Here is a 22,952-nt window from a genome sequence, read left to right as displayed (position 1 = left end):
ATGATGTTAGTTTGGAGAATTTGGTATTTGATCAATTAATAATCCTTTATTTTATAATTTTCTTTATTTCCATCACTTGTTTGCTTGATATTGTATTAATAATGTAAGGAGAATTTCTGTCTTGGTCACTCACGGGAATTAAGGGTTAAAAAAAAAAAGAAACAAGACAAAACAAAATAATTTTTCGCCTACCTCTGATGAAGATCTCTGCTTTTTAAAGCAATTCCAGTACTCTCCTCATCTGGACGATCACATCCTCCTGGGTGGAGAAGTGATAACCGAATGTGGACAGGTGCCCATTACTTGGAGTATTCAACTGCCCTTTGTTTATGTCACGGTGTTTTCACGACAAGTCTATCTTTATTTTGAATTTACCATGAAATGGGATTCCCCACGGAAGCCCTTCGACCAATCACGATTAGCGCGTAGTTAATTCATGACATGACTCGTGACTACGTGAGCTCAAGTAACCTATTTCCCGGGAAAAGATAGTCTAAAAATAAACCCCTCTGTGAAAATGCCATCCACCTCCTTCAGACAGCTAAAAATATTTCAGACCCGCACAAACAGGGCCTGCCTAAGCAAAGGCAAGTTGAAGGCGTAATCTGAACTAGTTCCGATAGAAAACCACCTCCCCCGCAAAAAACGATTACACTGTTGTTTTTGAGGGACTGGGTGAAGATGTCCAACACATTAGTATTTATTAGCACCGGTCGTCCAATTCAAGGTAGGTCTCCAGTTCCCTTTCGCAGGGCTCTCGACCCCTTTACTTCCGAGATGAACTCAGTAATTCTCCATACTTTCATCTCATTGACAGCTGCTTTGAACGTAGCTAGTCTACCCAAAAGTAATCAAGTGGGTTTGATGATTCAATTGAAAAAACCATAGCATCTGAGGTTTTAATTTTCTCAGGGAAAATGAACTTCTGGCAAAGAGAAAAGGTAGAATGGTCGCGAAAGTGAAAAGAAGAAGCAGAAGATCATATTCGATTAACTGTTTGATGTGAGTGATGGATGAAGTTTGATGGAAAAATACCAAACGGTCAAACAGCAATGCTTTACTTTAATTTGAAGGCAAAGCACCCACGTCTACAGGTCGTGGTAAGTATTGCCTGTTTCAAAACAAACGAGACAGTTCAATTTGTTAGTGTCAGGTAAAAATGGAGTAACACCTTCATCCTGTTCTGTTTGATACAGTGACCTGGTGAAAGACAGTTGCGATATCTCGCTTTGATAAAAACTGAAAACAACTGTCTTAAAAGGGAAAGACAATCACCATCAACAAGGTCGGTTAAGTAGTTCCAAATTCCATTTAGAATTTAAAGTATACTGTATCCGTTAAATTTTGTATCGCGGGTGCGGGTAAAGTTGATTTGTTTAGAGTTACCCTCTAACTAATCCCTAGTCAACTGCTAAACATCGTGCTATTGAGCTAAGCTTACGCAGATCTTTCGAGTAGGAAAGTCAAGGAAGAAATGATGAAATTCATATACTTTTTTTTTGTTTCTGAAAGGAGTATATAGAGAGCTATTTAGCAATTTCCCCTAAATGATCAAATGTTCCAACGTAAGTGAGTGTATTTCGGTTTTGTACTTGAAACGTTTATAATGTATGAGCATGCAAAAATGGAACGTTTTACCAGGCTCTGTTTTACAGGGTCAGGCCTCAGTGTGTCGGTATTCCTTTTAATTGGCGGGAATTGCATCACAAGATTGATCACAGTGCAAATTGAGCTTTGTCCTAAGTAAGTTATGTTTGCGGGATAATTGAATCTTCATGAACTTTTCATTTTCTAGCTGGTGTGATTTGCTTGAAACAAAAGTTTGCCTTGATAATATCAGTGACCTCATCACTGATATTATCATTAAAGGTGTCAATCTAAATAATAATAAGACTGAAATATCGTTATTAAATGCATGATACAAGCGGGACCTTGACCTATCTTATAAAACAATCAACTTACTCTGGGGAGAGGAGGGAGAGGGGGAATAAACCTGAACTAAATATGCAATGCGGGATATGTCTGCCCGTCGGGAATTTTTTTTTCTGGAAACTAGGGCTAGCAACAATCATTTCTTAAGAAGCTGTCAATTCAGCTAGATTAGAGAGCGTCAACACGGAGCAACCACCAGATAGTGATGAGAATTCCGCAAGTTCTCCTAAACATATTTTACGTACATATCGTCAAAAATTCCTCAAATAACAGTTGGGTTTTTGTGGCTACTGCCTCACATAGGAGGCGAGGCCACATACGTTGTCGAGATGTTGTGAGTGAGTGAGTGAGTGTAACAAGAGAATTCCGCTCTAGACCTGATGCTTCCCAGCGCTTGCGCTCATTATCAAAGTATCTTAGTACTTCAACAATCGCATTCGATACACAGTTGAGTTCTCTCCTTTTGTGATCTCTGGCTTAGAGCCACTAGTACATTATGTTTTTAGGCTCTTGCCGTGACGCTTAAATAAGGCTGCACAAGACGATGAACATCTCACGATTATCGCAAGATTATGCGCTATGTAAAACAAAAGTTTTCCTTCCAAAGATGTGATCGGCGCATCATGAAGCTTAGAATAGTTCTTTTTTCCTTGAAGAGCGATCATTTTACCGTTCAAATCAGCAAATTATGTAGACCCGAAGATTTTCTATTTTCAGTTCTTGCCACGACACTACAAAAGACCAAAGACATTTCCCAAATAGTGTCACAGTGGTATCCATCAACTCATAATTTATATCAAAACTTTTCCTCGCAGAAATCACGTTATATAGTTGTGAAAGAGCCCGGACTAGTGCATTCTATTGCTTAAGTATCTTAGAGCCACTGACCATAAATATCGGCAATCCTCCGAACAGTTGCAAAATTTCGGGATCAATTTTATATTTCCTGATAGGTAAGGTATCTGTGCGTGACGATCATTTTCTGGCCGGTGCGATTTGGAAAATCGAAGAAAAAAAATGCTATCTATTTCGGTTTTGTGCGTCAAAATTTTCTAAGAAATGATGGATTTAAACTGTTAAAGATAAAACATCTTACTCTGTTTTATGAGAAACGTTAGGCTTCTGTGTTAATCTCTTTGAAACGGTTGGATTTTCATGACAAGATCGATCACCATGCAACTGAAGTTTCTTTCTTTAAACGGTAAACTATCCGTTTAATTAGCTAATTGTCTTCGTGAAGTTTTCATTTTCCAGCTGGTGTGATTTGCATGTTCAAAGGAGGAAAAAAAACTAACTTATGTAATAGATATGAAAAATGGACGGAGTCGATTGGTGATTTGCTCGAAAATTATCATCCGAGTCGTGATGAAATTTTATGACTCGGGTTTCCCCTTGTATTCGAAAATTTATGAAACAATTGTAAACTTTAAAAGCTTAGTATTCTTACCTAACTTTAGATAAAAAAAATATCTTAAACACGACTAGTTTTTCGTACTGATGTCAAGATTTACTGATTTATCGGAATTCGCAAAAATTTCAGTTTTTAATGATGCGGCTAAGGACAAATAACCCACACTTGATAATCCGGGTGCGGGTAAAGCTGATTTGTTTAGTGTAGGCTTCTAACCTATCCTTAGTTAACTGCCAAACATGGTGCTGTCGAGCCAAGCTTACGCAGATATTTCGAGTGGGAAAATAAAGGAAAAAACGTTATTTGTAGGTGGTCGGCACTATCGGTCGTTGCTCGGTAGATATGTCAGTCGAGTAGCAGTTGACACTCGGTCGACATATCGGTCGAATGTTAGTCGAGCAGTAGTCGACATTCGGTCGACATGTAGGTCGAATGTCGGCTGATACTGAACCGATACCGATGAATGAAGAATTTGAGCGTTCAAGCACGTACAACAAAATTTTGCAAAAGGTCGTGGAATGTTTCATCATCAAAATTAGCGATAAAATAGAAAAAACGTTTTTGAAATAATAACAAAATATGCCTCTATAGTTTGCTACAAGATTTTCAAGCTATTGAACATTTCACATAACTTAATAAAACCGTAGAATATGCAGTCGATGATTTTTATCCGTGTTTCTCGTAAAAGGACAAAAACTGATTTATTGACGGGTAGTACTGGAACCTTTTTTCTTTATTGAGTGCCGAAGTTTGTTGCCTTATCGATTAACCTCGTCTGGTCCACTGGGAAGAGAGACACCCATTCCATGAAATAGGAACACCCTTCGCGACTTCAATGGGATTTTTGGGCTCAAAATACTCGACCAGGATAAGTTTAACAACGTCATTGCAATGGCGAGGGTATTGAGCGAGACTGTCGGTTTGCCTTACCCGAGTACCGCGCGGTATTAAAAAGGTACAAGGAAGAAAGGAAACTTCTTTCCAGTAGACGGTTTCTACGCCGATAAATAATTAATAATGGGTAAGACTGTAATTTCCCGAGCGCTTGTAAGGTGGCTCACAACGGTTTGGTTAATTTTTTAGTCCTTTCTTAACGGGCAAATACCACAACTCTTTTTCAGTTGATGTTATAACAGCGAAATCAAACTGAAAAAACGCCTAACCTAGTCAATACTGGCCAATAATAATGATAATAATAAAAATAACAATAATCTTCATAATGATAGTAATTTGTTCTAGCAAGCCGAAAATTCCCCTGATAATAAAACGTGATAAAAATCGACGTTCTCTGTTATATCGAAGCTCAAAAGTAAGATATCGTAAGATATCATCGTCGGGAAATTAACGACCGACGTATCGACCGAGACTTGACCGACAATAGATCGCCTGAGTTTTGATCGAGTATCAGTAGGGTACCGGCAGACTATCGGAAAAGTATCGATAAGGTATCGGCCGATACTCGACCGACACTCGACCAGCACTCGATCGATACTTGACCGATACTAGCACCCAACTGATCGACGCTCGGTCAATATCTCGACCGAGTGTCGACCCCTGTTCGGCCGATATATCGACCGATGGGGTCAACTGACACCATCTACAGTGAACATGGTCCGATTTGTTCTGAGGTAACCTCAACTAATGAAGTCAACTGCCAAATGTCTGAGCCAAGCTTATGCAAAATTTTCGAGGGGAAAACTTGAGGAAGAAATAGTGAAATTCATAGACTTTTCTCTCTCTCTGAAAGGAAGCTAAGATATCAAGAGCTATTAAGCAATTTTGCCGGAATGATCAAATGTTTAAATTAAAGTGAATGCATTTTGATTTTGTACTTCAAACGTCTATCACGGGTGAGTATGCAAAAATGCAAAAATTGTCTCTATTTTACAAGGGGTTATCAGACCACAGTGTGGGCCGCATTTTTCAAATGGGAGGGGTATGAGGTGGAATTTATAGCTATGTCTAATTTGAATAGGAACTGATCGATTATCATCGATTGTTTCTTTACCTAAGAAGATTCATTATGTACTAAAGGTGAACGAATGACACTCACTTCGCAAAATTTCAAAACGAAAAAGAATTTATTTCTCTAGTCTTACAAGAGGTAGCCAGGATTTAACTCTTCGGTTTTTACCCGACTTTGTAAAATTGAAAATAAAAATCAATAGTCACGGAAGAATGAGTAAAGTTAAATCTCTGGGAGGAAGATATAGAGAGCTGCTCAGCAGTTTAGTCAGAATAATTAGGTGTTCTATGTTGAATGAGTGATATCGGTTTCGTACGTCAAGCTTATAGATAAAGCTGCATGGAATTGAGCATGTAAAAACAAAATATTTAACTCTGTTTTAAAGGGAACGTGAGGCTTCAATATCCATCGCTTTTAACGGTTGGATTTTCTTTACAAAAACGATCACAGTGCAACTGAAGTTTCTCTCTCAAAACGGTAAGCTGTCTGCGCGTGACAATTAACTCTGAATGTCTTCGTGAACTTTTCATTTTCTACTCGGGATGTGATTTGTATAATCAATGACAAAAATACTAACGAAAGTAAGTAAGTCTATTTCGTGCGTCACACCGTGTCTATATTAAATCAGCAATGACCTATTTGAGCATGCAAAATTGAGACATTTTACTCTGTTTTACAGGTAACGTCAGGCTTTAGAGTTGATCCATTTAGAACGGCTGGATCTTCGTTACAAGATTGATCACAGTGCAACTGAAGCTTTTATCTTTAAATGGTAAGCCATCTGTGTGTGATAATCAGCTCGTTGTCTTCTTGAATTTTTAATTTTCTAGCGAATGTGATTTGCATAATTGAAAACAAAAATACTAACTGATATAATAAATCAGAAAAAACGGACGGAGCCCATCGGTAATTTGCTTTAAAATAACCACATCACTGGTTTTTACACTTGAAGGCGTTAACTCCAGATGACTAAAATATGGCACCAAGCAGCCTTCTCCCAGTAACAAATATAAGATGCTATAGTTCGCCAAAACGAGCAAATTTTGTGGGAATATAACGTCCCCTGACACGTCGGATCAATCTTCGACGTTTTAGTGTCACTAGTGGTGCTGAGTTTTTTTTTTATTTCGGAGTCACAACCTCGGAATAAACCTGTTGAGACACATTACAAAAATACCTATTTTTTGCACTCACCCTGACAAAAATGCTTACATATGATGCACGATCCTCGCAGTAGAGAGTGCTATTTATGCAATAGCGAAAATCAGACCTGAAAATAATCAGGCCTCTACGGGATTAGAACCACTGACCTCTGCGATACTAGTGCAGCGCTCTATCAATTGAGCTAACAAGCCAACTGGGAGCAGGCCGTTAAGTTGATTCGTAATAAACCCGTGATGATAAATCAAATACAATGAATATATGAAGTTCATATATTCATTGAACTACTCTGCACTAGTATCGCAGAGGTCAGTGGTTCTAATCCCGTACAGGCCTCATATTTTTCAGGTCTGATTTTCGTTATTGCATAAATAGCGCTCTCTACTGCGAGGATCGTGCATCATATGTATCTAATACCGCAGTTCAAAATATATGAACTTCATATATTCATTGTATTTAAAAGTGCTTACGGTCGCAAATTCTAAGATTGTTTCCCCCCTCCCCTATTGCAATGCTGTTTTTTGGTAACACAAGAAATGCATGCTTGAGCTGTTAAGCCCCAACAACATTGTACCAGGGGTGGGGAGGGGAGGCAAGTTTTTTCCTTTTGGAAACGATTGTTGCATGGCGGGAAATTGAAAATTGCATGAATGTCTCAACAGTTATGTCCGGGGTTGTAAACCGAGTTTTGACAATCCCGTAGAGCAAATCAAAATACAGTCAAGTTAAAAAAACTCAGCAATATTACACACCAAATCGTCTATTGACAACCACCTGTTCAAATAACGCGCGATATTTGCATTTGATTCGCGCGATATTTGTACTCTCCTTAGCGCAGTTAGATGAGAACTAATTGCTTATACATGGTTAATAGGAGATAATTGCCGCGGACCAAACTGTAAAATCTCTAAGGATTGCTGCACCAGGCAATGCCTCACCCTTTACCAAGCTCTTCAGCTACTGTTTTGACTGTCGCCAATCGCCACGTCAGTAAAAGCTTAGTAATGTCTCGCCAGTTTACAAAAAGGACGAAGTAACGATAAAATCGAATTATCGTCCAGTCAGTGTTCTCTCCGCAGTACCTAAACTTTTCGTACGCGCTAAGTTTGACCAACTCCACCATGCATTTTCCCAGTTATTCTCGGACAATATGTCTGGCGTTTTACATGGTCATTCGTGCTGCACTGCACTCGTGAAGCTCTCTGATGACTGGTGCGCGGCATTGGACAAGAATGAAAGCATAGGGGTAGTGGCTATTGACCTTTCCAAAGCCTTCGATTCAGTTTGCTACAATTTGCTACTCTCTAAGCTTAAAGGATATGGAGTGCGCAAGGAGGCTCTGGAGCTTATACAGTCTTATCTGTCTGACAGATTCCAACGTGTTAGATGCAATTGGTCCTACTCGAACTGCCTGCCCGTGCGCTGCGGTAGCTTGTTAGGACCTTTACTTTTTAACATTTTAATTAATGACGTTAATTACTGTGTTGCTACCTCTTCACTACGTCTGTACGCGGACGACACTACCAAATACTCGTCTAGCGTCTGCCCTATGAATCTGAAGTTGAATCTTAATGCAGATATATCAAGGCTCAATGAATGGTTCACTCACAACCACCTAGGAATCAATAGTACCAAAACGCAGGCAATGATACTTGGTAACAGCTCCTACAATTTTGAATTATTTATGGACCCGCAGCAAGCTATTGACATAAAGCCGATTATAAAGACGCTGGGCGTTACGCTGGACAATAAACTCTCCTTCAAAGATCACGTAACAATTATGCTAAAAAGGGCATACACAAAAATCGCTTCTCTCCGCAGAATAAAGCGTCTTTTACCTACCTCTATTATGATCTCTTTGTACAAAACATATGTGTTACCTCATTTGGAATACTGTTCCCCTCTTTTGTTGGGGATCTTTACTTTCCTGAAAAAATAAGCTGGAAAATGTAATTTTTACGCGTTAAGACCTGTGCTTAATCTACGTAGATCTACTGAGTACAAAGAGTGTCTCAGGCTTGTTAGTATGGACACCTTAACCCAAAGACGTCTAACTGCGTCTCTAATCATGTTTTTCAAGGCATACAAGCTACAGGGAGCTTAGTATATTTCTAATTTTTTTTTACACATACAGTCTGTCATTACAATTAGCGCTCCTCTACTCTTAATGTTTCTCAGCCTGTAAATACCTCTAGCCATATTCATAGCTCTTTTTCATATAGTATCTCTGATTCTTGGAACCAGTTACCATCTTTAGTTAAATCGGCAACCACTCTGTCAGAATTTAAGTCTGGCCTATCTTGCATAACTACGCTTGGCTGTAAGTGTAATAAGGCGGTATTAGTACACCAATTGTAGGGGTAGGGTTACAAATTGGTAATTAGGCTTGGGGTCAGGGCTATAATGTTAGGTGATTAGGCTGGTAGGGTCTCAGAGGAGGTTCAGGATTGGGATTAGGGGTAGGGAGCTAGGTGATATTTTTGCGTTTTTTAACAAATGGTAAACACCACAGCGTACACTATTGAGTTATGGATGCACGCGGGAGGTTGCTAAGCACGAAAGAAGCGTAAGAGTCGCTCGAGGCGATAGCCGAGAGCGACTCTAGCTTCTTGAGTGCTTAGCAAACCTCCCAAGTGCATCCATAACTCAATAGTGTACGCTGTGGTGTTTACCATTTGTTTTATAACATAACATTGATACATTGTAGCTAAAGAGTTCCCGTTTATTTAACAAATCTTACGCGACCAGAAAAAACAAGCGCGCGCGGAAAAATAGTCTTTGCATTTGCTCACGTCAGCAGCGTACACCCATGGGCAAATGGGGAACGCTAAAATGACCAATCAGAGCGCGCGCTTTACTTTGGTTATGTTATAATATTATATATTGAACTTGTGCATATATTTATGTACAATCTTTATTTTATTTGTCGAACGATTTTAACACGAGCCATTAGGCTCGGGGGATTGGGTAACCACCACCTACTTTACCGACGAGAGATAAAATTGTTATTTGTTATTTGTCATCTCTGCCCGAAATCTGTGCGTAGTTGTAACTCACCAGTGGGAAACCTCACTTGGACTGCTTGTCGATTATCTTAGTACTTCACAATAGCTGACATCACTGGCTACATGCATTTGGTGGGTTTGTCCATTTTTTCTTAAATGACGTGACAACACAATCACAAATATTGTGGAGACATCCCCAACTCTTGTTCCATCTGTCGGGGTTATTATTTGTTTATTATTGATATACTTTTTCCTTTTTTGCAGGTAAAAGTATCATCAAAGTACTTTGTATTCAACAAAGTGAATGCTGAATGTTTTTACTTTTTGAAAGGTAAGTAAATTGTTTAAGATTACCTGTAGGTCTTGTGTTTTTAGGTGGCAATCCTAACTGAACTAGAGGAAAAATGTCTATAATACTGTAATCTACAAAAGCTATTTTAGCGTTGACGTGTTGCTGACATGTACTGTGAACAGGGACACTTGTCTTTTACCTAATCTGAGTGATCATCACATTTGAGCGCGCATGTTATATGTCTGCCATTTATTACCAGCTCACAAAAAAAATACCGCCTTCCCTAATCTCTTCGGAAAATGCCCAAAACTCTTGGTTCGAACTGTTTCGTTGACACCAAATGGTAAAATAAATTATTCTTTGACGGTTTAACCCATTGAGACCTTCTTGAGACTATTCTGCCACCCATTCATCAGAACTGAATTTTTCCAGTTGTTTTGGACTTTTCTTGAGTGTTCGACCGGTTGCACTGTTTTCCTCCTAGAAGTTTATATTATAATTCACTACACTACTCAAACAAACATTTATCATTCAATAAGCGACCACAATTGAGGTGTGTCAACATTAGCCATATGCGACCCTCTTCATTACGCCTTCATCAACACAATGGATCGGAATGATACAGCAAACAGAATGAAAACTCAAAATGTAAAAGACACAGCAAGAAGAACCACCCAAAAAAACAATCTTAACTGTGTTTGAGTGACGTTGATTCCGTAAACAAGCTAAAACGTTCAGATAGCAGCATGCAAAAGCTACGTCTAAGAAAAACTGATTACTCCTAGTCGTAAGACGCGTTAAAAAACTAAATGACAACAACTCTATAATATATAGAGCCAGCCGTTAATGAAGCAATTGTAACAATATGCCATGTAAAACCCCAAAGAAAGGGTTACATAACCCATGATAAATACATTTCGCAGAAAGTGAATAGCCATAGCAGAAGAGCATTGTTTTCACTCCATAACCATTACATTGCAAAAATTCAAGGTAAATTGCGTGGAAAAATACAGTTCAAGATATATGCCGAGTACAAACGACTCCAATATTTTACTTTCTTTTAAGGCCATTTTTCCTTACAAAGGATATTTCTTAGACAGGTTCCAAGTCTGAAGGGTCTCCACAGCACTCTCATCTTGAACGTTTCCCTTGTAATGAATTGATACCCTAGGGTGTTTTCTTCGTTCTTATTCCTTCTTCTTATTTTTATTTCTTGGAATTATGGTTTTCTGACATTCCTTAGCAGGGCGCGCCGTAATTCAATAACGTAAAGTTCCGGTTATAAGCCCTGGGCTTAGATAACTTCGTAATTAGTTTTGGATGGGCTTATAAATGGAGAAGCTTATATGGGGGGGGGGGGAGGGGTGGGGGTTATAGGCGGAATAAAAAAAAACGGTTCGAATGAGCCACAGCAGTGTCGATAGAAATAAGTTTCATTTAACTGACTTTTAATTAAACTTTCAAACTTTATTATAAATCGAATGCATTTCAATTTTAGGAACAAAATCAAAACTTAACAACGTAAACGTGACCGGAACGCAACAAACCATAAACTCAGCAGAGTTTATCTTCGCGTCATTGTTAAAAATTTTAATGTCTATTTCACGGCGACAAAGCTTTCTGCACTTAATTTTCTCAGTTAATTTGTAAAGCACTATTTGAGCAATAGTGAAAATCAGACCTGAAAAAGGCCTCAAATTTTTCAGGTCTGATTTTCACTATTGCTCAAATAGTGCTTTACTGCGAAGGATCGTTCTCATATACGTCTCATAACCGCAGTTCACACATATGTTTCATATGTTTGTTGTTGTTTGATTTATCATCCACGGGTTTATATAGAATTAATTTGATGGCCTGCTCCCAGTTGGCTTGTTAGCTCAATTGGTAGAGCGCTGCACTAGTATCGCAGAGGTCAGTGGTTCGAGTCCCGTACAGGCCTGAAATTTTTTTCAGGTCTGATTTTCACTATTGCTCAAATAGTGCTTTACTGCGAAGGATCGTTCTCATATACGTCTCATAACCGCAGTTCACACATATGTTTCATATGTTTGTTGTTGTTTGATTTATCATCCACGGGTTTATATCGAATTAATTTGATGGCCTGCTCCCAGTTGGCTTGTTAGCTCAATTGGTAGAGCGCTGCACTAGTATCGCAGAGGTCAGTGGTTCGAGTCCCGTACAGGCCTGAAATTTTTTTTCAGGTCTGATTTTCACTATTGCTCAAATAGTGCTTTACTGCGAAGGATCGTTCTCATATACGTCTCATAACCGCAGTTCACACATATGTTTCATATGTTTGTTGTTGTTTGATTTATCATCCACGGGTTTATATCGAATTAATTTGATGGCCTGCTCCCAGTTGGCTTGTTAGCTCAATTGGTAGAGCGCTGCACAAGTATCGCAGAGGTCAGTGGTTCGAGTCCCGTACAGGCCTGAAATTTTTTTCAGGTCTGATTTTCACTATTGCTCAAATAGTGCTTTACTGCGAAGGATCGTTCTCATATACGTCTCATAACCGCAGTTCACACATATGTTTCATATGTTTGTTGTTGTTTGATTTATCATCCACGGGTTTATATCGAATTAATTTGATGGCCTGCTCCCAGTTGGCTTGTTAGCTCAATTGGTAGAGCGCTGCACTAGTATCGCAGAGGTCAGTGGTTCGAGTCCCGTACAGGCCTGAAATTTTTTTTCAGGTCTGATTTTCACTATTGCTCAAATAGTGCTTTACTGCGAAGGATCGTTCTCATATACGACAGATGACACAGTTGAGAAAGGAACTGTTATGTAGATGTAACTAACAGTGGCATGACCCCAGACCACCAGTTTAATACTCAAGGATCTTTGTTATTGTAACGCAATCTTTCCTCAGTCGGGGAAGTAATGCAGGACGAGTAAATATCAAATATCTTTTGCTCTCACATGTTGTGTTTTAGTTAAGTTGTCGTTACTTTGCATAAAAATTTACTCGTTTTAAATTTACTCCTATTTTTTCGTATTTTTGTTTTACTCGTGTGTACCAGTATGTTACTCGTATGTTATTCGTATGTTACCCGTATGTACTTGTGTGGTGTTTTAGGAGGTATTATTCAGGTCAAAATGTGTGGACAGAACCACGCAGAATAACCATGGACTACGCATGTGTTCGGGGGCGGCAGGATGTGACATAAGTGTAGCCTTACATAAAGTATATACCTACAGTTGACTTGATTGATAAAGCGCATTAGTAACCATATGCATTAAGGCTGCTGCGTCTTCCAGTGGTAACATGCGCAACTGACGTGCAGGTAGCAGGTTGAAACGTACGGTTTATAATATTGTTTTTAATAACACTCTACTGCGCTTTGGATCAATCAATTCAATTATGATTTTTTTTGGTATCTTCATCATTTGATTAAGTCCACAGTACCAATATGGCGGACGGGAAGCGCTTCGATCCTGTGTACATATTTCAATGGCAGGAGACTTTGTAATTTTTCAAAGTTAAAATCCAAAGACAAGTCGAAGGTGTGGAAAAAAGTTCGAAAAAAAGATCAGCGGCAACCCCTTTGGATGAAGACAGAAGCGATGAAATGCTCTCTTTTGGCGAGGTCGACCTCGAACTAGACGATGACTTGGGTGAGGAACAGCACTCTTACGCTCGTCAAGATCAGCGTGTATTTTAAAAAATTCAGGCTGAAAGCTCGGGAACTGAAACATCACAGGAACAGCCATCTATTATTTAAGAATACGTGCTGCTTCTCTGTCAATTTGAAGCCGTAACCATGCTAGATTACGAGAGGTTTTGCCTTCCCAAGTTCACTGTAATAGTCAACACAAGCTTTTGGTGGGTATTTCTTCTTAATTGAGTATTAGTGGTATTTAATACTTCATTCATCTGGACCGATGTCAATTTTCTTGTTTGATTTGGATTTATACGAGAAGACTGGTGTAAAGTTCCTGGCTATTTCAATTTTGTTGTTGTTGTAGTTTTTAGCTAGGGTGCAGTGATGCAATTAGGATCACTGTTTATGTACATTTGTATCGGCCCTAGGTAAAGAGGCTTTTGTAAGGCAAAATGACTTCGAGTTTTATCATATTGTATACATCCTTCTCCGTTATGTCTAACAAACTTTAAAAGACCACGCACTTTGAAATATTAATTATAACAATTCAAAATGCCCGCTCATATAGAACTAAATGTTTATTTTTCTTATAAACGAAATGGAACTGTCCATCTCATTCATGTGGGATCGCATATTTTCTATTCTTCTTCCTCCTCCTCTTCTTTCCTCCTCCTCTTTCCTCCTCCTTACTCCTCCTCCTCATTCCTCCTCCTCATTCCTCCCCTCTTTTCTCCTCCTATTTCCTCTTCCTTCCTCCTCCTCCTCATTCCTCCTCCTCATTCCTCCTCCTCATTCCTCCCCTTTTTTCTCCTCCTATTTCCTCTTCTTTCCTCCTCCTCCTCATTCCTCCTCCTCCTCATTCCTCCTCCTCATTCCTCCTCCTTTTTCCTCCTCCTCATTCCTCTTCCTCCTCATTCCTCCTCCTCATTCCTCCTCCTTTTTCCTCCTCCTCATTCCTCCTCCTCCTCATTCCTCCTCCTCATTCCTCCTCCTTTTTCCTCCTCCTCATTCCTCTTCCTCCTTGCTCCTCCTCTTCCTCCCCCTCTTCCTCTTTCCTCCTCCTCCTCCTCCTTCCTCCTCCTCCTCATTCCTCCTCCTCTTTTTTCAAGTAATATAATTTATTTTTCACATTTACTTACTCGTTCTAGTCATTTTATTCCTCAACTTTACTCAGTTCGTGGGACTCATATACACTCGCGGTAAGACACTACCACTAACAAATGTGACAGCTTAAAACAGATTATTACAGTGATACTAGATCATTCTATTTACACTCTTTATAACATTCGATCAGAGAAAAATATAGTCTTCGATTCTTTAATGGCGACCACTCTAAAATGGAGCAACGCTCCTCGTAGTCCATTTCGCCTCTCTTTTGGCTAAGAGCCTGTCTCGACGCTCTTCTCTGGACTTTTTCCAGCAAAACAATGTCTTTTACCACACTGGAACCGCATACTCTAGTATCGGCCTTACTAAAGATTTGTATAGCAAAGAGAATTCATTTACGCTATTAGACCCAAGCACGCGCTTAACTACCCAAAGGACTTTGTTGGCTTTGTTGACCACCTCGTGAATATGATCACTCCATGATAGATCGAACGATATTGTAATACCGAGATATTTGATATTTTTTGCACTCTTTAGAATTTCACCGTTTGGATCAAGTGTATAGCTCCCTTTCGACTTATCTTGTTTGTGCGTTATTCTCATTGTTTCACATTTATCTCGATTAAATTTCAACTGCCAGGTTTTACACCATTCAGTGACTCGAAACAAGTCAGATTGTAGCACATGCGTATCCTCAGGAATGTTCACTATCTCCCTACAGAGTTTAGTGTCGTCTGCGTACAATTTCACAGCGGAAGAAACTCCAGTTGATATATCGTGACGTACATTATGAACAAGATGGTCCCTAAAATTGTTCCCTGAGGTACGCCTGATTTTACCTGAGTCCATGACGAATAGCTGCTGCGCAAAACAACACGTTGCGACCGACCAATTAAAACTGAAGCTTTGAAACCAATTGAGAAGAGGGCCGTCAATACCGTGTCTTTCTAATTTATGAAGCAGACGTCTGTGTGGAACACTGTCAAACGCTTTGGAGGAGTCTAACAGAAGTACATCCGTAGGATTTCTCTTGTTACGAGATTTTGCCCAGTCGTTAAAACAGGATAACAGCTGTGTAACCTAAGAGCGACCTTTCATGTACGCAAATTGATTCGGATTGAAAATATTGGCCTCACCCCAAAACTCCATAATACGGTGTTTTACTATTTGTTCTGCTAGTTTACACACAATCGATGTTAGTGAAATCTGACAGTAAATGTTTCTGCAGTTTTTACTGTCCTTTTTGAACAAAGGTGTTATATCGGCGCATTTCCACTTGCTAGGTAATTGGCCAACAGCGAAGGACTTATTGATTAATGCACATATAGAGCCGATAAGAGCCGATACACATTCCCCCAAGATGCGCGGCGACAAACCGTCAGGCCCAGGGGACTTGTAAGCATTTAAATTCTTCAACAGCTTTTCGATCTCATTAACAGAACCATAGATATTAGAGAGCTTAGAGGTGACAACATAATCAAAATTTGGAAGGTTATATGTAGAAATGTCTAAATTAATGTATCCGTTGAAAGCTTTATAAAAAAAAGTACATCAAAAAGAAATCGTCTATGCTCTAGAGACAGTAAAATAAGTTTAGAGATACGAACTTCATAGTCGTCATCAGATTTCAGAATGAGCTTTGTTGCACGACGCTGTATTCTTTCCAATTTAGTAATACTTCGCAGTGAAAGGTGACCAAAAAACATACCCGTATTCCAGCTGTGACCTAACCAGAGCGCAATATAGAGTTCTTAGTGTTGAAACATCCTTCAAATCTCTGCAATTCCTTCTTATGAAATCAAGAACTCTGTTCGCCTTACTGGGAATCTTATCTATGTGAGAGTTCCAGGACAGCTTTTGGTTAGTTAGCAAGCCAAGATCTGAAAATTCAGCTGTAACGTCAAGGGTGGTACCACCCAGTTGTAGAGCAGCAAGAATAGAGGAGCGATTCCTGGTAATCCGCATTAACTTGCATTTCTTGGTATTGAAGCTCAGATGATTTAGTCGACTCCAAGAAACCAGGTTATTTAGGTCATTTTGAAACGATGCATGATCGCATGGATGCTCAATGACCCTTGAGATTTTACAGTCATCTGTCTACATATAAAGCCACCAGACTTGTAGGAGAGACCTTATGAATGGACTGACCTCTTAACGATTCTTTCCTTACTGAGATTAAACGTGTAATTCCCCCGTTCAGCTGTTGCACGTTTCCTTTAAATTAGTTTATAGGATTAAGCGTTACATCAAAACAACACCCATTAGCTGTAAGTTTATTTATCTCCGACTCCGTCACCTGTTTCCTACATAATTTAGTACTACACAGTAAATCGTTAGATGTTTAGAAACCCTTTCCACCCTAATGCATGCATATTCTATATACTGACCTCTGTACATTTTCTGTGCTACTGACAACGATTATTTGTGCAGTAGTCAAGAGATATTCTGAAAGGTAATACTTTCCTTTATTATCCAACTACACTCCGTAGAGTACAAAACACGCCATAGGCGAGCACAAACATCATGCGGTATTTGTACTCTAGAGAGCCAGTTAGACAGGCTTTTTCGCATCGCGGAAGCGACGGATGGGATTGAAGTTGCAAAAAAAAAAATGGCAGACAATTTAAACCATTTTTCTGACAACGAGGGGTCGGATTGGCTGGCGAATATTGATACCAGTTTATTTGATAAATCCAACGAAGAATAGCAGTTAGACGACCATGAAGTTTCATCATTTATTGAAGAATATAGAAACAGCAACACCACAACGCGCGAATTCCGTTCTGCTTCGCATACTTCTCTCATGCACTCACGGTAAATAAATATCCGCAAAATTCGCCTGTACTGAAATAACAATTTGGCGTATTCGATAATAAAAAAACATATTAGACGTTTGGGTGTGTCGTACCGCTGAGCACTTTTACTCGTTATTTGTGTCTTGACTTGCCCTACGGGCTCTTCAAAATACGGCAAAACTCGTTAAAAATACTCAGCGATACTACACAACAAAACGTCTAATAAGATATATATATATTCTCCAATTCTTTAAGTTTGATTCAGCAATAATACTACAAAGAGCTAGTCACTTTGAGGGTTCCAAGGGTAGGATAGCCGCCTGCTTTCTTGTAGCAGTTCTTTTACATTACGCATATGAAGTTTATTTTTTTTCTTTACTCCAGGTTCAAAAAATCATGCGCACCTTCAGTAACAGTGTAGCAGGGTTTCTCTCGTATCTTGGAGTGCGACTCATCGCTGAAAACAGTAACACTGTTAAGGTAGAGCTGGAGGCTCCAGCTAAAACCAAGTATACATATACCTAACCTTTCAGCACCCAACGTCTAAGCTGTAATTTACCCTGGAAGCTGTCATAGATTTTCCTTTGAGGGTTCCAGGTGATATTAACATATTTCAACCGGCAAGCTATATGTGATCAGTTCTTGAGTCACGGGTTAAAAGGAAACAATGTACGCAAGCCCCTGTGATGAACAGGGTCGTTAAAGTCAAGTCGTAAAATTCTGTTTAGTTCAGATTTACCTGAGCTCAGCTCTGCTCTCTTTGGCTACAGTGAAATCCCAGAGGATGTATAGGCTTAAAAGGAAAGTGCGGTCTAGAAAAAGTTTATCTCAATTAGAAGACTTTTCCCTCAGGAGTTCGAAATAACTGCCATTTTATCTAGTTTGTTTTGTCTTAGCAACAAGAGCGCTTGGATATTACGTCATTGTGACGTAGCAATAGTCAAACTTAGTTCGGTACTTTGTCCTTGTTGACTAGTTTGACCTTTTGTGAAAACAATTTCTAATACTCCCAATAGTGAAAATGAAGTAAACTGTCCTGTTGTTGAATGTCAAAATACATACTAAAATTCAAAAGGAAAGGTGTAAGCCTCTACAAGCTACCGTAAAGTGAAATATTAAAGAAAAGTTAGCCGGCAAAAATGACCCGCGACGACGGCTTGCCGAACCCTGTAAAACCTCAGAACTTCCAGAACGAAGACTTCCAGCGAGATATACAGGCATGTAAGGTTTCCTTGTTGACCTTCGCTTCGAACTGAAAGCTATGCTTACGTTTTCCATATTCAACACAGCTCTCAGTTATTTATTCTACGAGTTTTTTTCAAACCATTTTATTGTAAGCGACTAAAATGAAGCTCGTAATGGTGGTAAACCGTGTGTGGTAAATTTTCAGTTGCCACCCTTGACCAAAGCCGATTTACAACATCGTGCGCTTTTCCAAGCGATGTACAAATATATCTTGTCTTTCCTAAGTCTGATATGAGTCCATCGAGTAAATTTTCTTTACACCAACAGTCACATTCTTCTGCGGAGTAAAAACTACATGACATTTAATACATCGCTAGCAAATTATCAAGGTCTAGACAAACACGTTTGCGACTAATAAAAATTATTAAAAACTGGATCATTGGATAACGCAATTCAAGACTTTTTATTGGCTCAGCCATTATGGTATATGAGCCAATATACCATAATCTAATATATGTACATTGTAACATCCGGTTTCTTCTTACAAAATAAAGTCGAGAAGATTTGTCTAACATCTTGGGGGAGCTTTTTTTTCATATCCAATGCGCGCTCATGGAATAATTGTTAATTATCCTTCGTCAGGCAGGCTCCCATATTTCACTATATCATATCGATTGGACAAGATAAAAATAATATGAAAATATTTATGTCTTCGAACCAACTAATTGACGTAATTATGCAGTGCTTATGCTTTCAAAAGAAATCGAAAGTTTCACTTTAACTTCAATTATATTGAGGTAATTTCTAATGTAAACACTGTATGACAGAGGCGATTTTCCGGCGCGCGTCGAAAATAACAAAGCTGTACTTCTCACAAGTCGCGACATTTCGAACATTTTAGAACGAAAAATATCGCGTCGAAGCTAGTTCTAAGCAATAAAGATGAAAAACAACTTTGAAAATTAAAGGTAAATGCTCAAACAAAATTTAATTCGTAACAATTAATTTCTGCCTTTCGTCAGCGTTAATTTTGGCAGCTAAGTGTTTGTAATAAATTTTGTCAGTGTTCACACATACGAAGAATGATCTTCAAGTCTATCATTTCTAACGTGTTATATGCCAACTGGGGCTGATCTTAGTTCCAAATGGCTCGTGTTCCGTTATACACCGAAGCTGGGTTCCTGTAACTGCAAAAATAGTTCGTCTCATTCCGAGGTAGCAGTGTAAAATGAATCCGTGCGGTCTTCTTCAGCAAAGTAACTATCACTCCACAGCTAGGATTTGTTTGAGGAAAAAACCTTTGCCTTTCGAATTGAGTCGGTGTCCTAGTACATTTAATTCTTAAGAGGATACACTCTCGTTTTCCGTAGGTTTCTCTTGACAGTTGCCGCAAGAGAACCACTCGCGATTTCCAAGACGTGAGCGACTGAGCAGGTCGACGTCTCTTCTTATAAATTCATTTTCTTGACTTTCTCTCTGTCTTTCTCCCCAGCATAAGTATCTCCTTCCCCTGAAGACGAGCTATGTTTCGTTTGAAACATAAATGGATGTACTATATCCTCTCGCTAGATTAAAATCCAAGTAGAGAATTCAATAGTTGGCGCCCCCATCGCCGCACTTTTCCTTGTTTACATCCACTTCGGCAAGAGATATAATTTACATAATTTAGCAGGTTTGACTATTGCTACGTTATAACAAAGATGGCGGATTTCAATTTGAAAATGCCGATTTTTGGAACGTAATTGTTCGCAACTAAAACGCCTTTAGCTCAAATGAATAGCCAGTTAGGACAATTCAAGCAAGGAACTTTTGATCTAAGTAAACTTTTTCTAGACCATACTTTCCCTTTAAAAAACAAAGAACGAACAAACAAACGCACACGGAAAGAAAGCTTTGAGTTCTTTTACCTGCGTTAATTTCAAGTTTGAAGAAAAGAGAGATGTCCACGCTGAAAAGTTGAAACTGCAGTTGAAAGCGTAATAAACAGTAGCTGAGAATTATTTTAGGAGATTATAATTGCATGGTTTGGTTCCAAAATAAAGAATAAAAACAATTTGCATCTTAAGTTTCTATAAGCTAACGTAGAAAAGAGTTTGAGCAAAGTACGTTAAATCAGAGCATCAAATAGCCAATGGTTTCCGCTAAAAATCAGTCCCCCTCCCCGCAAACTCCTCCCCGACACCAGATAGAATTGCTTTGATTTCTCATGATCCCAAACTGTCTACCGTGTCCATATAATTCATCCAAAAGACCTTCCATTGCGGTAAACATGAGTTTAGTCGTACGATTGACGTTTACTATTCTACAGCACAATAACAAAAACCTCCGAGGTATTTAAGTTACGAAAACTCAGTCCTACATAAAGTTAACTTTTCACCCAAAAACTTACTTTAACTCCCTATTGATACAATAATTCAAGTCTTAAAATTTAATGACATGTTGTTGACAAAATGCCGTCTTTTTTTAAGAATTGCATATCCTTTGAACATGCCAGCGCAAACTAGTAATTATTCACATCCTTCTAAAATGTGCGCACGTCCCTCTAAAAAGGTGCGAAAGTCATCCGAAACCCAACCAAACTCAGTTATTCCTTTAGCCGACACAAGTTTAATCTCCAGCCTTTCCCCGCACTAAGATGGCTATCTTATGATGAAGGTGTTGTTTCTTTTGAAAAATATAGCTCATGTGATTTGACTACCTTCTATGCAGAGGTTTGTTTCGTATGATTAATGCGATTTAAGAGCTAAGAAATAGCCAGGTATGATATAAGAGCCTAGTAAAGGTTTCCTCTCCGCTCTTGATCCAGCTCAATTCTTTCAAAAAGCGACTTGAAGTTTCCAGCTCCAAAGCCCTGCACAACAAGAAGAGAAAACAAGAATAAAAACAATTCACCCTGTTACATATTCACCTGAAAAATTGAAGTTATCAATCTGATAAACCAACAACAGCTTGCAACTTCAATGTTGGCAACTTTCTGGCCATTCTATGATTGTAAGAAGGGAAGACGATTGAGGGCCAGAAGAAAGTTTTCCTACAACGAGGAGCTCTTCATAGAGCAGTTTTCCATCGATATTCGAATGTGATCCTGGATTGCATTGCGTTTGCTATGTTTCGCTCTGTGATTGGTTTAGAAACCTCATGCCATCCTCTCAACCAATCAGAAGCAACACAGACACCAATCACGACTTGGTCAGTCGCGTTTTCCCGCGCTTTCCTCGCGCCTTCACTTTGAGAACTCACTGGCTTCTAAAGATATATTTTTTCGATCTTATTAATGGTTGGAATGTCCTTAGCTCAGAATTTACGATATTCAGTCGAAGTCCCTTTAGTTTTAATTGCCTGAAGAGAAGATACATCGTTAACAATCAGGGGCGTGGCCAGGATTTTTCAAAGGGGGGGTCACAGAGGCTACTCACCACTTACACCGCTACTCTCCCGCGTGTATCAGCGGGCTCAGTCGTATTATCGCGGCATGAAGGCCCATATTAACTAAATACAAGAGCCGCTGACGAAAATACTTTACAAAAAACGCAAATTTTAAAAAAGTGGGCTTTTCAACAATGGCTTTTACGGCCAAGATATTGTCCTGGCGTTTTCGCCATGACAATAACAATCTTTATTTATTGTAAAAGTTCAAACTTATCAAGATGACAGTCTATTTACTCGTTTCTGAATTTGTTTTCATTATGTCGGCCAACTGTCGGTGAACTGTCAGTGAGCTGTTGGTCATCTGTTGGTCGACAGTTGGCCGACAGATATTTTGGGGAGCTCTTCTTCAATGTTACCAGATTTTTCTAAATACAATAACTTATAACATATTGCACAAGGTATCCTGCCAGAGTCAAATACTCAGCCAGCAAAAATCTATTATTAACAAATCCATTCCTAAAATCTTAGAAATCAAGCTGAAAATTAACCATTCAAGATATTCATTAGAAATCTAGAGGTAGTTTTCTTATTGCACTCTGATTTATTTCTTATCCTGGTAGTCTTTCTATCCACAAATTACAGTGTTTTGATAATTTAAATTTAAGTATGAATGATAACAATCATAGTGAAACTATGGTGAACCCCTCAATGCACATGGAGAATATCACTGCTTACTTTACTGGGTCAAGTCCAAGGTTGTAAGAAAAACTTGATGTTTAAATCCTACTACTTAAAAAAAATAAGTTCTTATGAGGGAATCATCAGTATTGAAATTCTGAATTATGGGCTCTTCCAAAGTACACATCTGATACAAAATTAAACTTCATTCCCTCAATAGTCCTCCCCAATCAATCTGTCATATTCAACAATTGATTCACCATCATAATAAGACTGTGCTCTCCCCAGATTCCTGAGCCTGTGCTAATGCTACAAGATTAGCATATGGAATCCCCAAATTGAATGTTCTATGCTTCCCAGATCCTCGTGTAAATAGAAAAACTTACTTAATTTATGATCACATATCTACCATAGAATTAGTCTGCACTTAAATAATTTAAAAGTAA

General features: G+C 38.9%; 1 protein-coding gene and 1 long non-coding RNA gene across 3 annotated transcripts in view; one reads left to right on the top strand and one right to left on the bottom strand.

Moving 5' to 3' along the window:
* LOC111345162 (4-hydroxyphenylpyruvate dioxygenase-like) overlaps positions 1-22,952 on the bottom strand; it is a 55,029-nt gene that overhangs the window by 31,195 nt on the left and 882 nt on the right. The gene's annotated exons all lie outside the window — the stretch shown is intronic.
* On the top strand, positions 9,721-19,031 carry LOC148717925 (uncharacterized). 2 transcript variants are annotated; one of them, XR_015994394.1, is made up of 3 exons: positions 9,721-9,806; positions 13,167-13,593; positions 17,659-19,031. It is a non-coding gene; the product is annotated as an uncharacterized LOC148717925 (long non-coding RNA). The 2 variants fall into 2 exon arrangements; XR_015994393.1 differs by lacking the exon at positions 9,721-9,806 and having other exon boundaries at positions 12,796-13,593.

This window comes from Stylophora pistillata, chromosome 13, assembly GCF_964205215.1.
Source record: "Stylophora pistillata chromosome 13, jaStyPist1.2, whole genome shotgun sequence".
Taxonomy (NCBI): domain Eukaryota; kingdom Metazoa; phylum Cnidaria; class Anthozoa; order Scleractinia; family Pocilloporidae; genus Stylophora; species Stylophora pistillata.
Note: the sequence above shows the minus strand (reverse complement) of the source record. Positions and strands in the feature narration are given on the sequence as shown.